This window comes from Mustela putorius, unplaced genomic scaffold (genome assembly GCF_011764305.1).
Source record: "Mustela putorius furo isolate JIRA1106 unplaced genomic scaffold, ASM1176430v1.1 tig00003899_pilon_pilon_pilon, whole genome shotgun sequence".
Classification (NCBI taxonomy): domain Eukaryota; kingdom Metazoa; phylum Chordata; class Mammalia; order Carnivora; family Mustelidae; genus Mustela; species Mustela putorius.
In genome coordinates, this window is record NW_025422048.1 from 7,615,660 (window position 1) to 7,637,970 (window position 22,311).

Consider the following 22,311-nt stretch of genomic DNA (forward strand, 5'->3'; position numbering starts at 1 on the left):
AGCCGGTAGGGGCCCCTGAGATCAACTGGTCCACCCTCCTCGTTTTACACCCAGGGCTGAGAGCTGCGTCCCAGTTCGTCATCGGCACCGCCCCTGGCATGGCTGGGGCCGCGAACACTGGGAAAATGGGACAGGTTCCTCCTCCCCACATTCTCACGGAGGCCAAGGTCATCGCCCCCTCCCCCAGCCGGCTTCACACACAGTTTTCACTGTTCCTCTCCGCTGCGGCGGCGCGAGGCGGCTTCTGAAGCGTCAGGCCTTTGTCGCGGAGGGAAGACTTATAAGAGCTCAAGGAAGGTCAAAAGGGTGAATTATGCGGTGACTTGTGTATAATCAGCATCTTTCCAGTGCTCTCCGGGCTGAGGCTGACTGCAGGGGAGGCAGAGGTGGAGAAAAAGCATGGACAGTCACAGCACACGGAGCTTCGGGCAGGTGATGGTCCTCCTCTGTCTTCCCGGCTCTGCACGGCGTTCTGCTAGTTCTTTTCTCCGAAGAGCATTTAGGAAGAACAAATGACTCTTTCCAGATTTGTGTCAAAGTAGGAGTCGGAAATAACTGGATATCGTGTAAGATTTTCTTTATTCCTAGTCAAGAAAGAAAAGGCCCGAGAATTGGAGGACATGGTCCAGAACGGAGAGCTGTAAATCCCGAGGAGTCACTTCCATTCAAAAGGAGAGCCAGGAAGGCTTCACGGAGGAGGTGCACCTTGTATAGCTCTTCTCCCCTCTTCTTATTTCATTCTGCGTTGTTTCCTTGCACACGGGACTTCGAGAATCTGGTAGAATTTAGGTAAAATTAGGATAGGCGTAACTTTACATTCTCATACGACCATGCATAGAAATGCCAAGTGCCCATTGCATCCTGGGAACTTCCGGTCTCTCGCCCAGGGCGCCTGCGCACTCGGAATCGGCGGCCGGTGCTCTCTGGGCTGCCGGAAGCTCTGTGCTGTTGCCCGCTCAGCCGCGTCGAGGTAGGATTATGGCCCCAGTTCTTTGCAGAGCTCAGTGGCTGGGATCTCATATGAAACCGGGAAGAACATATTCCTAGGAATGTTTTCCCGCAACACCCCCCCCCCCGCTTTATTTATTTATTTATTTTGTAAGTAAGCTCCATGCCCCATGTGGGGGGCTCAAACTCACAACCCTGAGATCAGGAGGCACGTGCTCTACTGACTGAGCCAGCCAGGCACCCCCCCTCCTGCCCTTGACCTTTATAAGGGTCATTACCTTTCTGCCTCATCCATTCAGGCTTCCAGTACCTCCCATGCTGTCCTCACTTGAATATCTGTGTAAAGGCATAACGGATACGTTAGAGAAACCACTCAGCAAAGCAACCGTTTTTAGGTTTTAGGATCACCCCTTTCACTATGAAATAAGACGGCCCTTTCAAGTAACAAAATGGAGAAAGGATCAAATGTGAGTCATGACTCAGTTACATTTCTCTGCTTGAACGCTTCCCAACCATCGCCGTATGTAAGATGTGACGGACATCAGACTGTATTGACCTTTCACCCAAGAATAACCCTGGATGCACAATAAATTCACACCTTGCAGGGTTCTCATATTCCATATAGAATTTCTATGCTCCTACAGTCACCACACGTCCATGCTACAAACCAGAGGCCAGATAATGTTCAGGGTATGGAGGACCTGCTGGCACATTCATTCATTAGGGCATTCATAGATGTTCCTGTGCAAGTGCAGCCGTTTATTTGAAGCAAGTCATTTATCTACAGAAGCCTTCGGTGCATGTGAAGAAGTGAAAGTATGCTTCTCGTAGGTTCTTCGGAATTCCATATAAAAGGAGACAAGGGTTTAGTAAATGCTTTTGATGCCACGACTTTGGTTAAATATATGTGAACAGCCTGTATGATATAAACGTACAAGACTCTAGAAAGATCTGACCCCCGCCCCAATTCCTTACAGCCTTTTCTCATTTGGACTCCCTTACCCCCTAGTATCAGCAGCCCTGGCTCCTGCTTTCATTTTCATATGTTTCCCACCTCCGGTCTCTCCCTACCCTAGTCCACTATCCAAGGCCCCAAAGTGATTTTTCTCAATATACATTTGATCGTGGTACCACCTTGCTCAAACCCACAAAGCCCTCAGTGTCCTTAGAAGACATTCGAGGTCCTCCCCAGTTTGTTGCCCACCTGATCTGCCGCATCCTTGCCTCTCTCTCCTTCAGCCCTGTCCTGTAGTTAGTCACACCGGACCAGTGTCACCGTGACCACGAGACGTCCCGGGCTTGCCCAGGTCTGTGCCTTTGCACCTGCCGCTCCCTTCCCGCCTTTTGCAGTCAGCACAGGGCCCCTCCCTCTCCTAGGTCAGCTCGAGGATGACTTTTGCTAGGTCTCCCGCCCAGACCAAGTTGGTGGCTGCCTCGCCGCCATCTGGTCTCAGCGTGCGCACTCTGTCTCCTTGTAGCACGCGTTTCCAGCTCTGCGTTAGCATTTGTTTTGTGCCCCGCTTGCTCATGCACTCCTGGAGGATTAGAGCAGGAGTTTCGCGCAGTGTTTAATAAATGTTTGTTACATGAATGAATGAATGAGTCAATAAATTAATTATTTTCCCCCACCGTGGACATTAGTCAACATTTAGAACAGTCCATTTCCACTTGGGAATCCCTTTATTTCCATATAGTATGATGAGGGCTGTTAAGTTTACCAGGGGCCTGGAAAAAAGGAAATGTAATAAATGGGGAAGTATTTTAAGTAGGCATGTGTTAGCATTACCTTCAACGTTTTTTTTTTTTTAAATATTTATTTATTTGACAGAGAGAGAGAGAGAGATCACAAGTAGGCAGAGAGACAGGCAGAAGCAGGCTCCCTGCTGAGCAGAGAGCCTGATGTGGGGCTCGATCCCAGGACCCTGAGATTATTACCTGAGCTGAAGGTAGAGGCTCAACCCACTGAGCCACCCAGGCGCCCCTCCCTTAAACCTTTTAAAGACAGAAGTTATACTTAGGAAAACATTGTAAATGAGAATGTGGGGAAAAATGGTTTGCTGAGTAATAGCTAGGGGTGAAAAGTTCATTTCTTTTCCTTTTTTTTAAAGCTGTAGACCCAATGTGGGGCTTGGACTCATGGCCCTGTGATCGAGTCCCATGCTCTATGGACTGAGCCAGCCAGGTACCCCCCAAAAGTTCTTTTCTTTCACCCTGGGAATAAAGTGATAACCCACATTTCAGTCCTCTCCCTCTACCTGCTTTTGCCAGTGTTTACCAAGTGAAAAAGAGCCATTGAGTGGTTTCATCCAGACTTCTGGTCTCTGAAAAGTACAAAGGAAATACGTTCATTTTCATTGTTCTTGATTTTCTTAATTTTATGAAGATCAGGTGACATTTGCAAATGTGTTAACATGGTTTAAAAATAAGTTGCTTGCTGTAGGTAAAAATTATTCGTTCAGTTTACAAAATTGGAAATTTCTCCATCCAAAACTGAATTTATATGTTTGCTTTGGTATAATTTGAATCATAGCACAATTTGTAAAGTAAGCCGCAGAATTGTGCATTTTTAATTTTTTTAAAGATTTTATTTTTTGAATGCCTGCCTGGCTCAGTTGAAAGAGTGTGCAACTCTTAGTTTGAGATAATGAGTTCAAGCCTCCATATCGATGTAGAGATTACAAAAAAACATAAATAAACTTTTAAAATATTTCATTTCATTTTTAAGTAATCTCTACACCCCATGTGGGGCCCAAACTCATAATCCTGAGATCAAGAGTTCCATGGTCCACTGACCGAGCCAGCCAAGTGCCCCAGAACTGTGTATTTTTTTTTTTTTTAGATCAAAAGAGGTCTTAAAACCATTTTTGTCCAGTGTAGGTGACAGATTTGAGGAGACTTTGATGTCATTACTACTTGGCAATGTAAGAGATGTTATGTTATAAAAAAGCCACACAGAGTTTTTAATCTACCAATTCTAGGGATAACCAAAATACACATAAAGAATTCTGGATTTATTTATTTGAGAATTAAGCCAGAGTACCTGGGTGGCTCAGTTGGTTGGGTGTCCCACTCTTGATTTCAGCTCAGGTACATGGTCTTAGGGTCATGATCTCAGGGTCATGAGATCGAGCCCTGTGTTGGGTTCTGCACTGAGCATCGAGTCTGCTTAAGATTCTCTCTCCTCTGCTCCTCCTCCACCCTGTTCCGGGGCCCACGCCCAGGCTCTCTCTCTCTCTCTCTCTAAAAATGAAAAAGAGAGAGAAGAGAGAGAGAGAGGAAGAAAAATTAATTGAGACCTATACACTTATCTACCAAACCAGTCTTTAAGTTTTAGTTCTATCATCTTTACTTGGTTCTATGGTTTATAACAATCAATCATGAATGGAATTTAGTAACTTCAGGGCTATTCGGAGAAAACGAAATGAATAGTGCTTGAAGTTTTCTTAAGTCACAAGCTCCCTTTCTGCTATGATTCAGCAACTTTGAGCAGTTGCCGAGCAAAGCTTTCGGAATCTCTAGCCATCTGGCCCGTCTCAGAGCTCGATGGGGGGAGGCTTCAGGTGTCCGAGTCTGCACTCCAGTGTGTGGGGAAGCAAGACAGCCGGCCCAGAGGGTCACCTACTTCTGCTCTGGCCTCAGGGCTCAGGGCCTTTGCACTGTTTGGCACTACTGGGATTGTGTCAGCCTAGGGAATCAATGGGCAGTGTGCTGAGCGCTTGTATTTAGAAAAGTAGATTCAGAATAAGAATGGAAGCCCAAGTTTTGAGCCCCAGATACAGTCTGGACTTCCCACCTTACATCAGTGCCCACGGTGGCCCTGCAGTGACTGATGGGTTTCCGGGTCAGAAAGACCAAATACATCATTCAAAGATACCGTTGTCCTCTGGTCTCATTCATCCGCATTAAGGAAGACCCATGGTTGGAGGGTCAGGTGTAAACGGAAGAGCCGTTTGTGACCCAACGTCTCAGGCTTCTGAGAGCTCCAGGCTCCAAAGGCAGCTGTGAGCTTTGCCTCCGAACTCCTCCTCTGTGCCTGACGAATGCTTGACAGAAATCTTTGCCTGGGCGTCGGGGGAGTTTTTGCTTGTACAATGCTGTCATGATGTGACCTTTCTCATTTACTATTTAAAGAGTTTTGCTATGAATAACTGTTAAAATTTACCCGGGTGCCATTTAATGGAAATCCTCAAAGGCTTCAGAAACAATTTCATTTACAATGAAGAGATAGAATGCAATAAAAATATCCGGCTTCTGTGATTCTCTTCACTTACTGTTTCAAATTTTCCAAGCTCCCTTCCCTTCAAAATGCTCCTTTTTTTTGGTGTGTGTGTGTGGGGGGGTTTTTTTGGCTCCATGCCCAGCATGGAGCCCAATGCAGGGCTCTAACTCACGACTGTGAAGTCAAGACCTGAGCCGGGCCCAAGAGTCCGACGTTCAACCCACTGAGCCACCTGGGCGGCCCCAGTTTCTCATGTTCTCAGATGGAGAAAATTCTGCTCGCTTCTTTCTCCTTTCTTCTTGAGGCTCTTCTGATGAGTGCCACCTGGGCCCACTGGAAGTTTCTCTTGTGCTCACAGCTTAGATGAGGTCAATGGAGAGTGTCCCGAAGGACACAATTTCTTCCCCACAGAGCTTACCAGCACGCCAGGCCGTTTTCTTCACCTGCCCCTGCAGAAGCCAAGACGACTCTTCTAGAACACACGTGCTCGTGCAGGCGTGGAGAAACGTAACCACAACATTGGCAAAAGGAGAAGCATCTACCCTTCCCGACGCGAGAGGACAGTGGAACGAGAGCCGGGCAGCCGGAGAAACAAGAGGTCGTGGGATGTTCAGAAAAAGCGATCCCAGCAGAGCGAGCTCCGCCTTCGGCGGGGGAGGTCTGCGCCCGGTTGATGGGGTCGCTGCTGTCATAGACCCAGGACTGGTTGCGTCATCGGCGAGGCCCCCGGCGAAGGGAGCAGGCAGGGTCTCCTGTTCCAACATTGTTAATTTCAGGGGCCACTAGCGCCGCAGAGCGTGGGACCGAGGGGGGGACACTGGTTAGTGGGAGTCCCTGAGCAGCGGCTGCCTGCCCGGGCTGCTAGCCCCGACGTGAGCCCTGCACAGACCTGAGGCCCGGGGGTGGGGGGGGTGAGGGGGTCCCCTCATTATGTGGCCTTGGGTTTCTGCTCTCGTGACCGACTCCCTTCGAGGTGCTCTCCCTTCAGATTCCACGAAGAGGACAGGCCTTGTTTTCTTTACCCGATTTGCCTTCTGCTTTTCCCTTTGAGAATGTGACTATCATTAAGCTAAGAATCCCTGATGGTAAGCGGGGAAGGCTTACATGCGCGGCCCCCAGCAGATCCATCTGTACTTCCAGCTGTGCACAGCCCATGGTCAGAGGGAAGAGCGGGGTCACTTGGCTTCGTCTTCTCCATCGGGAGGACTCACTTCCTTAAACCCAGATTACCACAGCAGCTTCTGGGCCCCAGTCTCCGCTCGGCCCAAATGCTCAGATCATTCTTTTTGCCAGATGACTCGTTGCTTCTTTGTTTATCTTGCCAGACCCAGGGATGGAGCAGACAGGACACGGGTTTGAAGCCAAGTCAGAACTGGTTTCAAATTACACCTTTGCCTTGATTTAAGGACTATGTTCTATTTTGGAAACCCGAACTCATCGCTGCTCATAACCATCCTGCGAGGGCAAATATCTTAGTCACTTTGTTTCAGATGGAGAGACAGAAGCCCAGAGACGTTAAGTGACTTGCCCAAGGTCACACCGTGGGCGAGTGGCAGAGCTGGGTTTCCAATCTTGGCATGCGGGCCTGGAGGGCCTGTCCTTGAGTGTGCCCGCGCTGAATGAGGTGGCCCCTCCCAGCAGCCCGCGGGTCACCGGGGCAAGCACGCTCCCTCTCTGACCTCCAGGCTCCTCCTGGCACCCCAGCCCTGATTATCTCAGTAGTGATTACAGGGCCTCATATCCGAAATGCGTATGAAAGACTTTATAAGGCCCTGTATAAATATTAACAGTTTTATGATCTTTACTGTGCTTGAAGGCCTTTCCATTATTTATAGAATTGAGTCCAAATGTCTGACTCTGGCTTTCAAAGCCATCAAAAGGTAAGTCGAGCCAGTTGTTCCATGCTCTTCGCTGTTCTTCACAGGCTTATTTCTGTCTTTACATTTTCGAGCTTGTTCATTCCTCAAGCCTTTCCCCAATTCAAGGCGCTTTTTGTGTCATTCCTCCTCAAAGCAGATTTCTCAGATAATGCCAGTGCAGTGCGCATTGATCTTTTTCTTCTCTGACCTTGACCTCTCCTATCCCTTTCAAGAATAAGGAGCTCATCTTCCCAACTTGGTTATAAATTCCTTGAGGGCAGGAGTCATGTCTTCTTTTGGGTGCTTATGTTATGTGTCCCCGGCACAGAGAGGAGGTCCCTGACACACAGGCAGTAGCTAGCGATGTCTTCATTTCTCCCCTGAGTCGTGTTCTAGTGTGGGGCACCTGCTGGGCCTTCAGGAACACTTGTGGATCTGTCTTAGATGTGCATAGCATCTGTTCGGGTGTTCAGCACACAATGAGCACTCCATAAATTGTATTTATAGAGACGATCTGTTACCACATAAGGACTACCAGAAATTACTCACACTCTTTGTGTAAATGGATTTATACAATTATAATGTTTAGGAGCTGAAATAAAGATGAGGGAAAGAAAATCACGAGACTGTTTTTTTAAGGCAAAAAGAACAATAGAACTTCGAGTCCAAATGTTTTCACTGGTGTGTTGCAGAACAGGTGTGAGGTTTGTTGAAAATAATTTGTTATTAATGAGAGTTAATTTGTCAAGTCTGCAGATGATTTACTGTTTTTTTATGAATTGAAGTGGATTCTAGGTTTCCCCAGAAAGAAGCTCATTTTAATTCAATGGCTTCCTTGACTGGGAAGACTTTGTCTAACTACATTCTCATTCACAGACCTGGAGGCTCCTCGTCCTTTGGAGAACGGTCCCTCCACTGTTCTCAGGCTCTCCTCAGTCAGCAAATCAGAACAAAATAGAACCCCATAAAATTCGAAGTCTTACACAGGAAAATGTTTTTCTCTTGAACGGGGACCAAGGCTTAGGAAAGCTTTCTCTTGGACAGGCAAGGTTTAGTTGGGTCCTGAGATCGAGCCCGGTGTTGGGCTCCCTGCTCAGCGATGAGTCTGCTTCACCCTCTCCCCCTCCCCCTTCCCCCCAGCTCATGCTCTCTCTCTCAATGAATAAATTAATAAATAAATAATGTTTTAAAATAAATAAAAAAAATGATTTGGGGAAATATGTCTTTACCCTTCTCCTAAGGCTTCACCTGATCCATCCTTGGATATTTTTTTGGTCTAGAGAGAAACTCAGAAAGTCCAATCCAAAAACAATGAACTGCATCCCCATAGGCAAAGGCTCCCCCCATTTTAATCTGTACGAGCAGAAAAATTAGCTTAGTTTTGAAATTTCAGAACATTTGATCTGTTTGCATAGCAGAACTGAATAACTTTCTGATGAATTTGCACAAAGCAAAATCTGAATAAATAGTTTCAAACTAATAAGATTAAAGGTTACCTTGTTACCTTGTTACCCTGTACCTTGTTACCTTGTTAAAGGTAACAAGTCTGTCTCTCAAATTACCCAGATGATTGCTTAACATGTACTTGCTTTTCAGAGATCAATTTGATAGATAAAATATTTTTTTAATCTCAAAGATTTATTTAAAAAATTTTTTTATTAACATATAGTATATTATTAGCCCCAGGGGTACAGGTCTTTGAATCATCAGGCTTACACACTTCACAGCACTCACCATAGCACATCCCCTCCCCAATGTCCATCACCCAGCCACCCTCTTCCTATCCCCCTCCCCCAGGCAACCCTCAGTTTGTTTTGTGAGATAAAGAGTCTCTTATGGTTTGTCTCCCTCCTGATCCCATCTTGTTTCATTTTTTCTTTCCCTACCCCCCAGACCCCCCACGTCGCCTCTCAAATTCTTCATATCAGGGAGATCTTATGATAATTGTCTTTCTCTGATTGACTTATTTTGCTCAGCATAATAACCTCTAGTTCCATCCACATCATTGCAAATGGCAAGATTTCATTTCTTTTGATGGCTGCATAGTATTCCATTGTATATATATACACCATTCCTCTGTTGAAGGACATCAGGTTCTTTCCATAATTTGGATACTGTGAACATTGCTGCTATAAACATTCAGGTGCATGTGCCCCTTTGGATCACTACGTTTGTATCTTTAGGGTAAATACCCAGTAATGAAATTGCTGGGTTGTAGGGTAACTCTATTTTCAACTTTTTGAGGAATCTCTGTGCTGTTTTCCAGAGTGGCTGCACCAGCCTGCATTCCCACCAACAGTGCAGAAAGGTTCCCCTTTCTCCCCATCCTCGCCAGCATCTATCGTTTCCTGGCTTGTCAATTTTAGCCATTCTGACTGGTGTCAGGTGGTATCTCACTGTGGTTTTGATTTGTATTTCCCTGATGCCGAGTGATGTGGAGCACTTTTTCATGTGTCTGTTGGCCATCTGGATGTCTTCTTTGCAGAAATGTCTGTTTATGTCCTCTGCCCATTTCTTGATTGGATTCTTTGTTCTGTGGGTGTTGAGTTTGAGAAGTTCTTTATAAATTTTGCATACTAGCCCTTTATCTGATATGTCGTTTGCAAGTATCTTCTTCCATTCTGTCAGTTGTCTTTAGGTTTTGTGGACTGTTACCTTTGCTGTGCAAAAGCTTTTGAAGTCCCAATAGTTCATTCTTGCCCTTGCTTTTCTTGCCTTTGGTGATGTTTCTAGGAAGAAGTTGCTGCGGCTGAGGTCGAAGAGGTTGCTGCCTGTGTTCTCCTCAAGGATTTTGATGGATTCCTGTCTCACATTGAGAGCTTTCATCCATTTTGTGTCTATTTTTGTGTGGTGTAAGGAAATGGTCCAGTTACATTCTTCTGCATGTGGCTGTCCAATATTCCCAACACCATTTGTTGAAGAGATGATCTTTTATCCAGTGGACATTCTTTCCTGCTTAGTCGAAGATTAGTTGACCATAGAGTTGAGGGTCCATTTCTGGGCTCTCTATTCTGTTCCCCTGATCTATGTGTCTGTCTTTGTGCCAGTACCATACTGTCTTGATGATGACAGCTTTGTAATAGAGCTTGAAGTCTGGAATTATGATGCTAGCAACTTTGGCTTTCTTTTTCAACATTCCTCTAGCTATTTGAGGTCTTTTCTGCTTCCATATACATTTTAGGATTTTTTGTTCCATTTCTTAGGAAAAAAAAAAGATTTTTTTTTTTACTTTTTTTTATGTTCAGCATAACAGTATTCATTATTTTTTCACCACACCCAGTGCTCCATGCAATCCTTGCCCTCTATAATACCCGCCACCTGGTACCCGAACCTCCCACACCCCCTGCCACTTCAAACCCCTCAGATTGTTTTTCAGAGTCCATAGTCTCTCATGGTTCACCTCCCCTTCCAATTTCCCTCAACTCCCTTCTCTCCATCTCCCCTTGTCCTCCATGTTATTTGTTATGCTCCACAAATAAGTGAAACCGTATGATAATTGACTCTCTCTGCTTGACTTATTTCACTCAGCATAATCTCTTCCAGTCCCGTCCATGTTAATACAAAAATGATGGTATTTTGATAGGGATTGCATTAAATGTGTAGATTGCTTTAGGTAGCATATACATTTTCACAATATTTGTTCTTCCAATCCAATGAGCATGGAGCATTTTTCCATTTCTTTGTGTCTTCCTCAGTTTCTTTCATGAGTACTTTATAGTTTTCTGAGTACAGTTTCTTTGCCTCTTTGGTTAGGTTTTTCCTAGGTATCCTATAGTTCTGGGTGCAATTGTAAATGGGATTGACTCCTTAATTTCTCTTTCTTCTGTCTTGTTGTTGGTGTATAGAAATGCAACTGATTTCTGTGCATTGATTTTATATCCTGATATTTTACTGAATTCCTGTACAAGTTCTAGCAGATTTGGAGTGGAGTCTTTTGGGTTTTCCACATAAAGCGTCATATCATCTGCAAAGAGTGAGAGTTTGACTTCTTCTTTGCCGATTCGGATGCTTTTAACTTATTTTTGTTTTCTGATATCTGAGGCTAGGACTTCTAGTACTATGTTGAATAGCAGTGGTGATAATGGACATCCCTGCCATGTTCCTGACCTTAGTGGAAAAGCTTTCGGTTTTCTCCATTGAGAATGATATTTGCAGTGGGTTTTTTTTTTTTAAAGATTTTATTTATTTGTCAGAGAGAGGGAGAGAGAGCGAGCACAGGCAGACAGAATGGCAGGCAGAGGCAGAGGGAGAAGCAGGCTCCCTGCTGAGCGAGGAGCCCGATGTGGGACTTGATCCCAGGACTCTGGGATCATGACCTGAGCCGAAGGCAGCTGCTTAACCAACTGAGCCACCCAGGCGTCCCTGCATTGGGTTTTTTATAGATGGCTTTGATGATATTGAGGTATGTGCCCTCTATCCCTACACTGTGAAGAGTTTTGATCAAGAAAGGATGCTGTACTTTGTCAAATGCTTTTTCAGCATCTATTGAGAATATCATTTGGTTCTTGTTCTTTCTTGTTCCCACTTGGTCGTGGTGAATAATCCTTTTAATGTAATGTTGGATTCTATTGGCTAGTATTTTGGTGAGAATTTTCACATCTGTGTTCATCAAGGTTATTGGTCTGTAATTCTCGTTTTTGATGAGGTCTTCATCTGGTTTTGGGATCAAGGTGATGCTGGCTTCATAAAATGAGTTTGGAAGTTTTCCTTCCATTTCTGTTTTTTGGAACAGTTTCAGGAGAATAGGAATTAATTCTTCTTTTTTTTCTTAAAGATGTTATTTATTTATTTGACAGACAGAGATCACAAGTAGGCAGAGGCAGGCAGAGAGAGGGGAAAGAAGGCTCCCCGATGAGCAGAGAGCCCGATGGGGTGCTCAATCCCAGGACCCTGTGATCATGGCCTGAGCCGAAGGCAGAGGCTTAACCAACTGAGCCACCAGGCACCCCAGGAATTAATTCTTCCTTAAATGCTTGGTAGAATTCCCCCTGGGAAGCCGTCTGGCCCTGGGCTCTTGTTTGTTGGGATATTTTTGATGACTGCTTCAATTTCCTTACTGGTTATGGGTCTGTTCAGGTTTTCTATTTCTTCCTGTTTCAGTTTTGGTAGTTTATAGGTCTCTAGGAATGCATCCATTTGTTCCAGATTGTCAAATTTGCTGGTGTATATTTGCCCATAATATGTTCTTATAACTGTTTGTATTTCTTTGGTGTTGGTTGTGGTCTCTCCTCTTTCATCCATGATTTTATTTATTTGAGTCCTTTCTCTTTTCTTTTTGATAAGTCTGGCCAGGGGTTTATCAATCTTATCAATTCAGAGAAGCAGCTCCTAGCTTCACTGATTTGTTCTACTGTTCTTTGGTTTCTATTTCATGATTTCTACTCTGATCTTTATTGTTTCTCTTTTCCTGCTGGGTTAAGGCTTTTTTTGCTGTTCTTTCTCCAGCTCCCTTAGGTGTAGGGTTAGGTTGTGTATTTGAGACCTTTCTTGTTTCTTGAGAAAGGTTTGTACCGCTATATATTTTCCTCTCAGGACTGCCTTTGCCATGTCCCACAGATTTTGAACAGTTGTGTTTTCATTATCATTTGTTCCCATGAATTTTTTCAATTCTTCTTTAATTTCCTGGTTGACCCAGTCATTCTTTAGAAGGATGCTCTTTAGCCTCCATATGTTTGGGTTCTTTCCAAATTTCCTCTTGTGATTGAGTTCTAGCTTCAGAGCATTGTGGTCTGAAAATATGCAGGGAATGACCCCAATCTTTTGGTACCGGTTGAGACCGATTTGTGACCCAGGATGTGATCTATTCTGGAGAATGTTCCATGTGCACTAGAGAAGAATGTGTATCCTGTTGCTTTGGGATGGAATGTTCTGAATATATTTGTGATGTCCATCTGGTCCAGTGTGTCATTAAAGGCCTTTATTTCCTTGTTAATTTTTTGCTTGGATGATCTGTCCATTTCAGTGAGGGGGTGTTAAATTCCCCTACTATTATTGTATTACTGTCAATGTGTTTCTTTGATTTTATTATTAATTAGTTTATATAGTTGGCTGCTCCCATGTTGGGGCATAGATATTTAAAACTGTTAGATCTTCTTGTTGGACAGTCCCTTTGCATATGATATAGTGTCCTTCCTCCTCTCTTATTTTAGTCTTTGGCTTAAAATCTAATTTATCTGATACAAAGATTGCCACCCCAGCTTTATTTTGATGTCCATTAGCATGGTAAATGGTTTTCAGTCCCCTCACTTTAAATCTGGAGATGTCCTTGGGTCAAAATGAGTTTCTTGTAGACACCATATTGATGGGTTTTGGTTTTTTATCCATTCTGATACCCTGTTTCTTTTGATTGGGGGCATTTAGCCCATTTATATACTATTGAGAGATATGAATTTAGTGCCATTGTATTGCCGGTAAGGTGACTGGTACTGTATATTGTCTCTGTTCCTTTCTGGTCTACTACTTTTAGAGGACCTCTTTCAATATTTCCTGTAGGACTGGTTTGGTGTTTACAAATTCTTTTAGTTTTTGTTTGTCCTGGAAGCTTTTTATCTCCTATTTTCAGTGATAGCCTAGCTGGATATAGTATTCTTGGCTGCATGTTTTTCTCATTTAGTGCTCTGAATATATCATGCCAGTTCTTTCTGGCCTACCAGGTCTCTGTGGATAAGTCTGCTGTCAATCTAATATATTTTTTTCCCAATCTAATATTTTTATCATTGTATGTTACAGACTTCTTGTCCCGAGCTGCTTTCAGGATTTTCTCTTTGTCACTAAGACTTGTAAGTTTTACTATTAGATGATGAGGTGTGGACCTATTCTTATTGATTTTGAGGGGAGTTCTCTGTGCCTCCTGGATTTTGATGCTTGTTCCCTTTGCCAAATTAGGGAAATTCTCTCCAATAATTCTCTCCAATATACCTTCTGCTCCCCTCTCTCTTTCTTCTTCTTCTGGAATCCCAATTATTCTAATATTGTTTCATCTTATGGTATCACTTATCTCTTGAATTCTCCCCTTCATTGTCAAGTAGTTGTTTGTCTCTCTTTTGCTCCAGAGCTCTCTTGTCTCTTTACTTCTCCAAACAAGTTTTCTCAAATATCCTCTATGCCTTTTTTGAGCCCAACTTGCTCCTTGAGAATCATCTTCTGAACTCTAGATCTGACATATTGCCTATGTCTGAATTGATTAGGTCTCTAGCCTTCAGTACTGCCAGTTGTTCTTTTTTTTGTGGTTAGTTTTTCTGCCTTGTCATTTTATCCAGATAAGTATATATGAACAAGAGAATGAAAAACTGAAAGTGTGGCAAAGGCCCCAGAAAAATGTACACTAACCAAATAAGAAGATATACCAAATCAGGGGGAGAAGATAGGGGGTAAAAAGAAGTTTAAAAAAATCTTTAAAAATTTTTTTTAAAAATTAAGAAAAAAATATATATTAGACTGGTGAATAGAATAGTGCCAACCACTTGATTTGGGGGTGTATTTTGGTCTTAGAAGAAACTACCTTGCAAAATTTTAAAGAAAGAAAACATATATATACAAAAGTAAGGGTAAACACGATGAAGGGATGGAATATGACTGTAAAGGTGATCATTTTTTAAAAAATTCTAAAAAAAGGGGTTGGTAAGTTGGTTGGGAAAGGAAAGAAGAAAGTGGAGAGAATTTGCTCAGGCTGGAGACTAGAACAAAGCCCTGTGCTAGATTTAGGGTATATTTTGATCTATTAGAAGAAGTCATATCCCAAAATTTTTTAGAAGAAAAAAACCCCTATTTATATAGAAAAATAAAGTTAGATACAATGAAGGATAAACTATGACTATAATAATGAAGGTTTAAAAAGATTTTTTTAAGAAAGTTATTGTTAAGACAAACTAGTTAAAAAACGTTAAAAGAGGAAAGAGGAAAAGTTAAAAAAATTAGAAAAAGAAAAAAATTTACAAAATTTAATTAACTTTACAATACTAAAGAATCATGGGGAGAAAGCCATGAATTCCATGCTTTGCTTTCCCCTCCTCTGGAATTCCGCTGTTCTCCTTGGTAAGTGAGCTTGGTCTTGGCTGGATTTCTTGCTGATCTTCTGGGGGACCGGCCTGTTGTAATGATTTGCAAGTGTCTTTGCTGGAGGCGGAATTGCACCGCCCTTACCAGGGGCCAGGCTAAGTAATCTGCTCAAGTTCGCTCTCGGAGCTTTTGTTCCCTGAACGCTTTCCATAGAGTTCCGGCAGACGGGAATGAAGATGGCGGCCGCCCAGTCTCCAGCCCAGAGGAGCCGAGAGCTCGGGGCCCCACTCCTCAGTGTGCCCCCAGAGAAAAGCGATTCATCCCTACCGTCTCCCTGGCCTCTGGCCATGTTCCGAGCTCACCCGGCCTGTGACTGAGCGTCTCTGTCTCTGGTGCACAGCCCCGCCTGGAGTCTCCAACCCCAGCAGATCCTGCCGCTCTGCTCTTCCGGTGGAGGAAGGTGAGTCTCCCTGGATCTGCCACTTGTGGGGTCCCTGCTCACAAAGCGGTGGTCCGATTGTGCCACGGGTCACAGTTTAAGGTAACCCGGAGCTGAGAGCTCACTCCTTGGCTCCATCTCTGTAGCTGGCTTCCGCACTCTAATACCTGTGAGCTCTGCGACACTCAGACACCCCCAATCCTTCTGTGACCCCGCAGGACCTGAGACCACGCTGTCCCTGTGAGGGCTTCACCCCAACTTAGCCTCTGGAGTGATGTCCCTCGGTGGAGCAGACTTCTAAAAGTTCGGATTATGTGCTCTCTTGCTTCACCACTTGCCAGGAGCTGCCCCTCCCCCCCCCGTGGTCTATCTTCCCGTCACTTCGGATTCACTTCTCCCCACGACTTCCCTTTCAGAAAGTGGTTGATTTTCTGTTTCTAGAATTGCTGCTTTTCTCTTCAATCCCCTCTTGGGTTTGTAGGTGTTCGGAATGGTTTGATAACTATCTAGCGGATCTCCTGCGACCTGATGTCATCTCAGCCTGCTACTCCACCATCTTGCTACTCCCCCACCCAAAAATTGAAAAAATATATTTTGTTCCAAAACTTCATGTTGAACACTTGAGATGTAATCATACTCTGAGTCTTTAGTATCTGGGTGGAATCCTATTTTATTTTTTTTTTAAGATGACAGCTTGGGGGGCCGCCTGGCTGGCTCAGTGGGTAGAGTATGTGACTCTTGATTTCAGTATTGTGAGTTCCAGTCCCACGCTGGGGGTAGAATTACTTAAAAAAAAAAATCTTAAAAAAAATGACAGCCTGGACTGGCATAACCTACACTTCCTTTTTCATAAGCTTCTGTAACATGACAGGAAACACACTGCAAAGTGTAGCTGGGTTTTCCCTTCATTCACTAATGTTTTTAATAAACCCCTCAGAAACCTCTGGAAAGCAGAGGAAGTTTCTGAATGGGTATTTTTCTTTTCCACTCTTCCAAAGATCCTGTCAGCTGAATATTGCAAGATTGAGGGAGCTTTAGTTCTTTGTTTCCAGTTAAAATCTATTTGTCCAGTTAGAGACACATGGGCCCAGCAATAAAACTATGGCTGAAGTTTATGATCAGGAAGAGGCCAAATGCCACTTGTCAGCTAAGAGCTGTGCTCGCTGGAATGAAACATTGCATTTCTGAAGTGCAACTGAGTTGTACAAGGGTTTGTCGGTATCTCTGATGATAAGAACCTTGGCAGTGTTGGCTAAAAGGGTGGGGTGAGGAACAACCAAATGAGAAAACTACGCTATGCCCTGAAATGTGGTAATAGGATCTCCCTAGATAGACACGTAGTTTAACTCTTTTTTTAAAAATTTTATTTACTTGTTTGACAGACAGATTACAAGTAGGCAGAGAGGCAGGCAGAGAGAGAGAGAGAGGAGGAAGCAGGCTCCCTGCTGAGCTGGAAGCCCAATGCGGGGCTCGATCCCAGGACCCTGGGAACATGGCCTGAGCTGAAGGTAGAGGCTTTAAACCATTGAGCCACCCAGGTGCCCCTAACTCTCTTAATAATAACACAGAATAATTAAATATGGCAGCCCCATAGTGCACTCCCCTGCAAAACAGCTACATGAAAATTCCATCACCTCCCATGCTCCACCAAACCACCAAAAAAAGCAGTATGATGTTGTGATTTACAAAGAAATAAGAAAAGTGGATTGAACATTTTTGAAGTCATTCAAGAAGTGAAACTGATCCAAGACAAATGGTGCATTTGAATCCTATAAAAATAAAATCAGAGGAAAGCTATGTCCGAGTCGTAGCCAAGAATCCTAGAGTATAAGTTTAGATATGTCCATTGAGTTCATCCTCTCCAATGCTGCTTCCAGTTGGAGAAAATGGAACCCAGTGAGGGCTATGGCTTGTCTTCCTCACAGTTTTTTAGCTTCACGAAGATCAGACGCTCAGATCCTAGGACACCTCGTTATGAAACACTACCAGTAGGTTCTTATTTTGTTTAAATGGGACTTTACGAGACAACTGTGTTGTGACAGAAATGTGGCTTAATATGGTCTTGAACCCAAAGACTTTCTCTCTTATCTGGAAGACTTAAGAAACAACCTAATTACATATACAGAGCCATAGGAAGAACTATGTGATAAGCGCTAGAAGAATTCATCATTCAAGCTTGTCAGGGAGTGCATTTTCTCTCAAGTCAGAATCTCCCAATTCTAAAAGCCAATAACAAGGCAATCTCACAGCTCAGCAGTAAAGCTACTTTTAAATCTAGAATGAGATCATTGGGTTCAATAGACAGACTCAAGTATCACTTAAAATTGGGCCTGCCTGCGTGTAATAGACTTTGGATCTTGGCTGTGTGTTACCATAACTTCTCTGCCATCCTCATGGTGTGTGTGTGTGTGTGTGTGTGTGTGTCTGTCTGTCTGTCTGAAAATGAGTTCTGAAAATGTTCCAAGTGAACATTTGTTTCAGATTTCCTGGCATAGCTAAGAATCAGTTACAATTATGCTTTGAACTTATATCCTCCAGTTTTCAACCTTGTCTTCATTGTTCACATGAAAGCCAGAGTCTTTCTCATTTATTCATTAAGGAAATATTTACTGGAGAGTTATTATGTTCCCAAACACTGCATCAGGTGTTAATAATTTGAAGATGAAAGGGGTTTGACAAGCGAGGGACTTGGCCAAGGATTATCCACTCACCTATCTTGTCTGTCCAAGAGTCACTCGTGAGCTGGAAAGTAACTTGTATTTCCTGTTGGAGCCAACATTCTGCCAAGATCAGATCTGTCGAAAAATGCCAGGTAACTGGATCTGACAGATAATTAGCTCAAATGTTCCTTTTTAGGATAATGTTGATAGCAAATATAAAATAATGTTTGAAAATTAAATTAATAAAAATGATGTGTACTAATTACCCAGTCGTTGCTCAGGGAAACAGGGATCAGGTGCATTTCCAGCCCCCCTTCTGAAGGAAGCATCTATTTTGATGGTCTTTTTCCAGTCTCAACAGACACATCTGTCTTGCTGATGTTCTATTACCTGCATTCACAATGGGGAGCTGTGCATTATTTTCATTCCCATTCCTTTTCAACTCATCTTTTAAAAAAAATTGATTAATTTCAGAGAGAGAGGGGTGGGGGGGCAGAGGGAGAGGAGAGACTCCCAAGCAGACTCGGCACCCAGCATCACCCTGAGATCGTGACCTGAGCTGAAACCAAGAGTCAGGTGCTCAGTTGGCCACGCCACCTAGGCAGGCACCTTTTTAAAGGAGCCGATGATCTAGCCTATCAAGTCCAGCTCTCATTCTTCCACAAAACAGTTCAAAATGAGGCTAGTCCCATTGTTTTAGCCACCTTGTGAAGGCTACATGAAAAAGCTGAATGAATTCTGCATGTAGCGAGTTAATAATCTCAAGAGGGACTAACTTGTCCGAAGTCTTCGCGTCCACCACAGGAATCCCAGACCCTTTGACATGGCGATGTATTTGGATGTTCAACCAAATGCCACAATTACAGCCACAAATGTACCTCTCTCTCTCTCTCTCTCTCTCTCTCATTTTAACACTACTCTATTCAAATGTAGTGATACTATCTACATTAGAGATGAATTTGTAATTTCCATTCCTTGGATTTGCATGTCAATCTGTCTTATTTTATAAACTATGAAGTTATCAGATTACTTACAGTATTAGAATTTTATCGTGAAAACCAGTTGGCTGTGGAGTGTGTGTGTGTGTGTATGTGTGTGTGGTAGGGGTGTGTGAAAAATCAGTAGACTTTCCTTCAGGTCCTAGAGAGACATCTGTGTTTAAATTGGGTTTTTTTTTTTTACTTCCAATTTTTTAAGTTTGATACTAATGAACATTCATGGAAAAGTAGTAATATATTTTCAAAAGACTCAGTTTACCCTTAACATGTAAATTATAATCATATAAGGAGCAGAAGACCTTAATTTGTAAGCTTTTGAACACCTTACAACAAAGTTCCAGTAATACTTTTTCATTAATTCCACTTAAATTTTTCTAATCCTAAAGAATTTTTCTAATTTAAAATACATTGTCATTAATTCCTCTTAAAATCATAAAGAAACTTTTCTAACGAATTCAAATGTTCTTTTTTGGTGGGTATTTATTTGTTGACTGTATTTATTTACTAAAAGGTAACTCTAGCATAAATACCTGTGTGAACAGTTTATCCAATAGAACAATGCTGTTGATGACATTTTCAGTACTTTTCATTTTGCCTATTAACAGCCCAAACCATGACATTCAGTTTTTGAGACGGTGTCCCTACTTGGCACAGAAGTCTACACGAGAGCTCGTTTCATTTGCCATTTATTCCAATAACTTGACAACAGTTATTTGCATCTAACTCTAACAGTATTTGTACAAGTACTTTCAAGCTAAAACTGCTAAAAATTTCCAATAGGCATGCAGTTCAAGATATTTACAAAGTAACATATTTATTGTAAAGCGTGTGACTCTAAGCTCTTTATAGGATGTGAATACAGGAGTCACTCTACCCTCTACGAAAACACGGCCACATCTGAGAGAGGCGATTCTGCTGGCGAGAGTCCTGTGTTCAATTGGGTTGAAACGGGTTGAAACAGGTTGGCTGCTCTAACTGTACAGGAATGCTACTGTGCCATCATGGAATCGCCCGATAGCTCAATTCACACAAAACAGCCCCAGAGTTTCAGGTACAAGCCCTTAGCAACCAAGAGACCCGCAGCACAAGCAGCACTGGCGGAACACACTCATTCTGCAGGTGGGCTCTGCTTTAAGCAAAGTCAAGATTGAAAATCCAAACATACAAAACCAATAAAGTAGAGGGATGACTTGTATTCTAAGATGGTCTTCTGCTTTATGAAAGTATTCACAAGTTTTGTCTAAGTGGCAGTTCCCCTGATGCACTGAAAATACAATTTGATTCACAGAACTTCAGTTTACATGTGACTTTTTGCACAACCATCGTGAGAAGCAAAGTAACGCCTATATACAGTACTGAATTTTCTCTCTCAGGATCTAGGTAAGTGTCATATCACTGTACTGGAAAAGGACACTTAAGCCGAAGTGTTACCTTTTGAGCTACTGAAATATGGAGCAAATACTGCCTCTAAAACAGTTTTGGGACTCAACTTTATAGCATAGATCTTTAGATAGCCCAAGTACATAGCTATCCAGAGGCCACAATGTTGGGCCCTATCCTGCAGAAGTTTGTCTTATTTTTGTGGATTTCCCCCCTTTTTAGCTGTGTAATTTTAAAGAGATGTTAATGGTGGTTACACTGTAGCTAGTCTATTTATGATGTCTCATTCTTATACTTCATTGCACAGAATCACCTTTAAAAATGCAACTTCCTGCATTTCATTACTTTTCCCATTGTTGACCCGGGGTGATTTTCATTCAAATAAGATTCTCTTTTATTAGCTGTAAGCTCCCTGGAGGGAGGGTGTTGGGGGGGGGCAGAGATCCTGTCTACTCTATTTCTGTCCCCCCTCGGCACACATCATAGAGCCTGGCACCTAGGAAGCAAGCTCTCAATAAATATTTATTGAATGAATGAAGGAATGAAGAAATCATTGGATTGGGAGAAACGTCTGGAAAGCTTTCTTCACTCTAGCATCCAATCCAATATGTTTCTGGAATATGTACAATCAAAATGAATTTCCAGAATCTGAAAAAAAATCACAGAACCTCTGTTGTTCCCTATACATTTTTTGTTTTGTTTTTGGTAGAATCCACTAAAATATGGAGCCCTTGATGACATAGACAGATTTAGAAAAATTAAATCACCTTAGAGGTCAGAGGGCAAAGCAGAGAAAATTGAAGAGCGTTTCCTTACTCACCAACTGCTAGAGGGAACTAAAAAAGCACACAGATTGACCAAAGTCCAAAACCAAATCAAGCTGTTGGCCATGGTGTCCAGACCCAGAAATAGTACTTTTGAGTGTTGCAATACAAACTTAGCCACAGGTATATTCAGAAACAGTGAAGGCAATTCATTAAGAGCTAGAATCGAAGGAAATTACCATTTGCCATTTTGTAGGGCCAGACACATAGATCTGTTCCAGGCAGGGCCGGGGGAGATCACACTCCGTTGGCTGCAACCATTTCGCTGTGCCGATGCTCATACCCATTACAGGTTGCATAGGAACTATAAGTGAAATAGCAAAATCCAGCTGTAGGAGACAAAAACAAAATCCGAAAATAAAATAGCACTTGAGTGGATAAAGCAAACCAATATAGTCAGTGGGCATGCTCATAAGTTAATAAACGTAAAAGCGTTCGTGATTGTGTTAGGAAATAAAGCTTCAGAGTCTACGGTGTATGATGCCTTTAAAAGAAATAGTCTGAACCGCATTCAAACAGTTCAACTTAAAACCTAATACAAATAAAGTAAAAATCTAAGGAGCATGAGAATCTGGATTTATACCAGAATTAACGAAGTGAGAGAGTTTATGAATCTGCCTTCTTCTGGAATGTCTCTTTAGGATCATGTAACTACGTAAATATTAAGCTGTCTCTATTTAAGATCAATGAATGGGTTTTTCTATGGATAATGGAATGACTTTCCTTTCAGGCGAATAAGAGCAAACGCTGAAGTGGGGTCACTACCTCAGTAGTTCTAGCTGGATGTGTAGTTGGAACCTAAAAACTGTATTCACAGGATATGTATCCTAATTTGCCTTTATAGTCACTTCCCAAAATACCTACCTCGGTATTCTGTGTTTATCATTGCACCAAATAAGAGCAGCCCCAAGAGGATTTTTGAAACTCTTACAGGTATATATGTGTGTGTGTGTGCGCGCGCGCGTACACATATGTGTATATATGTA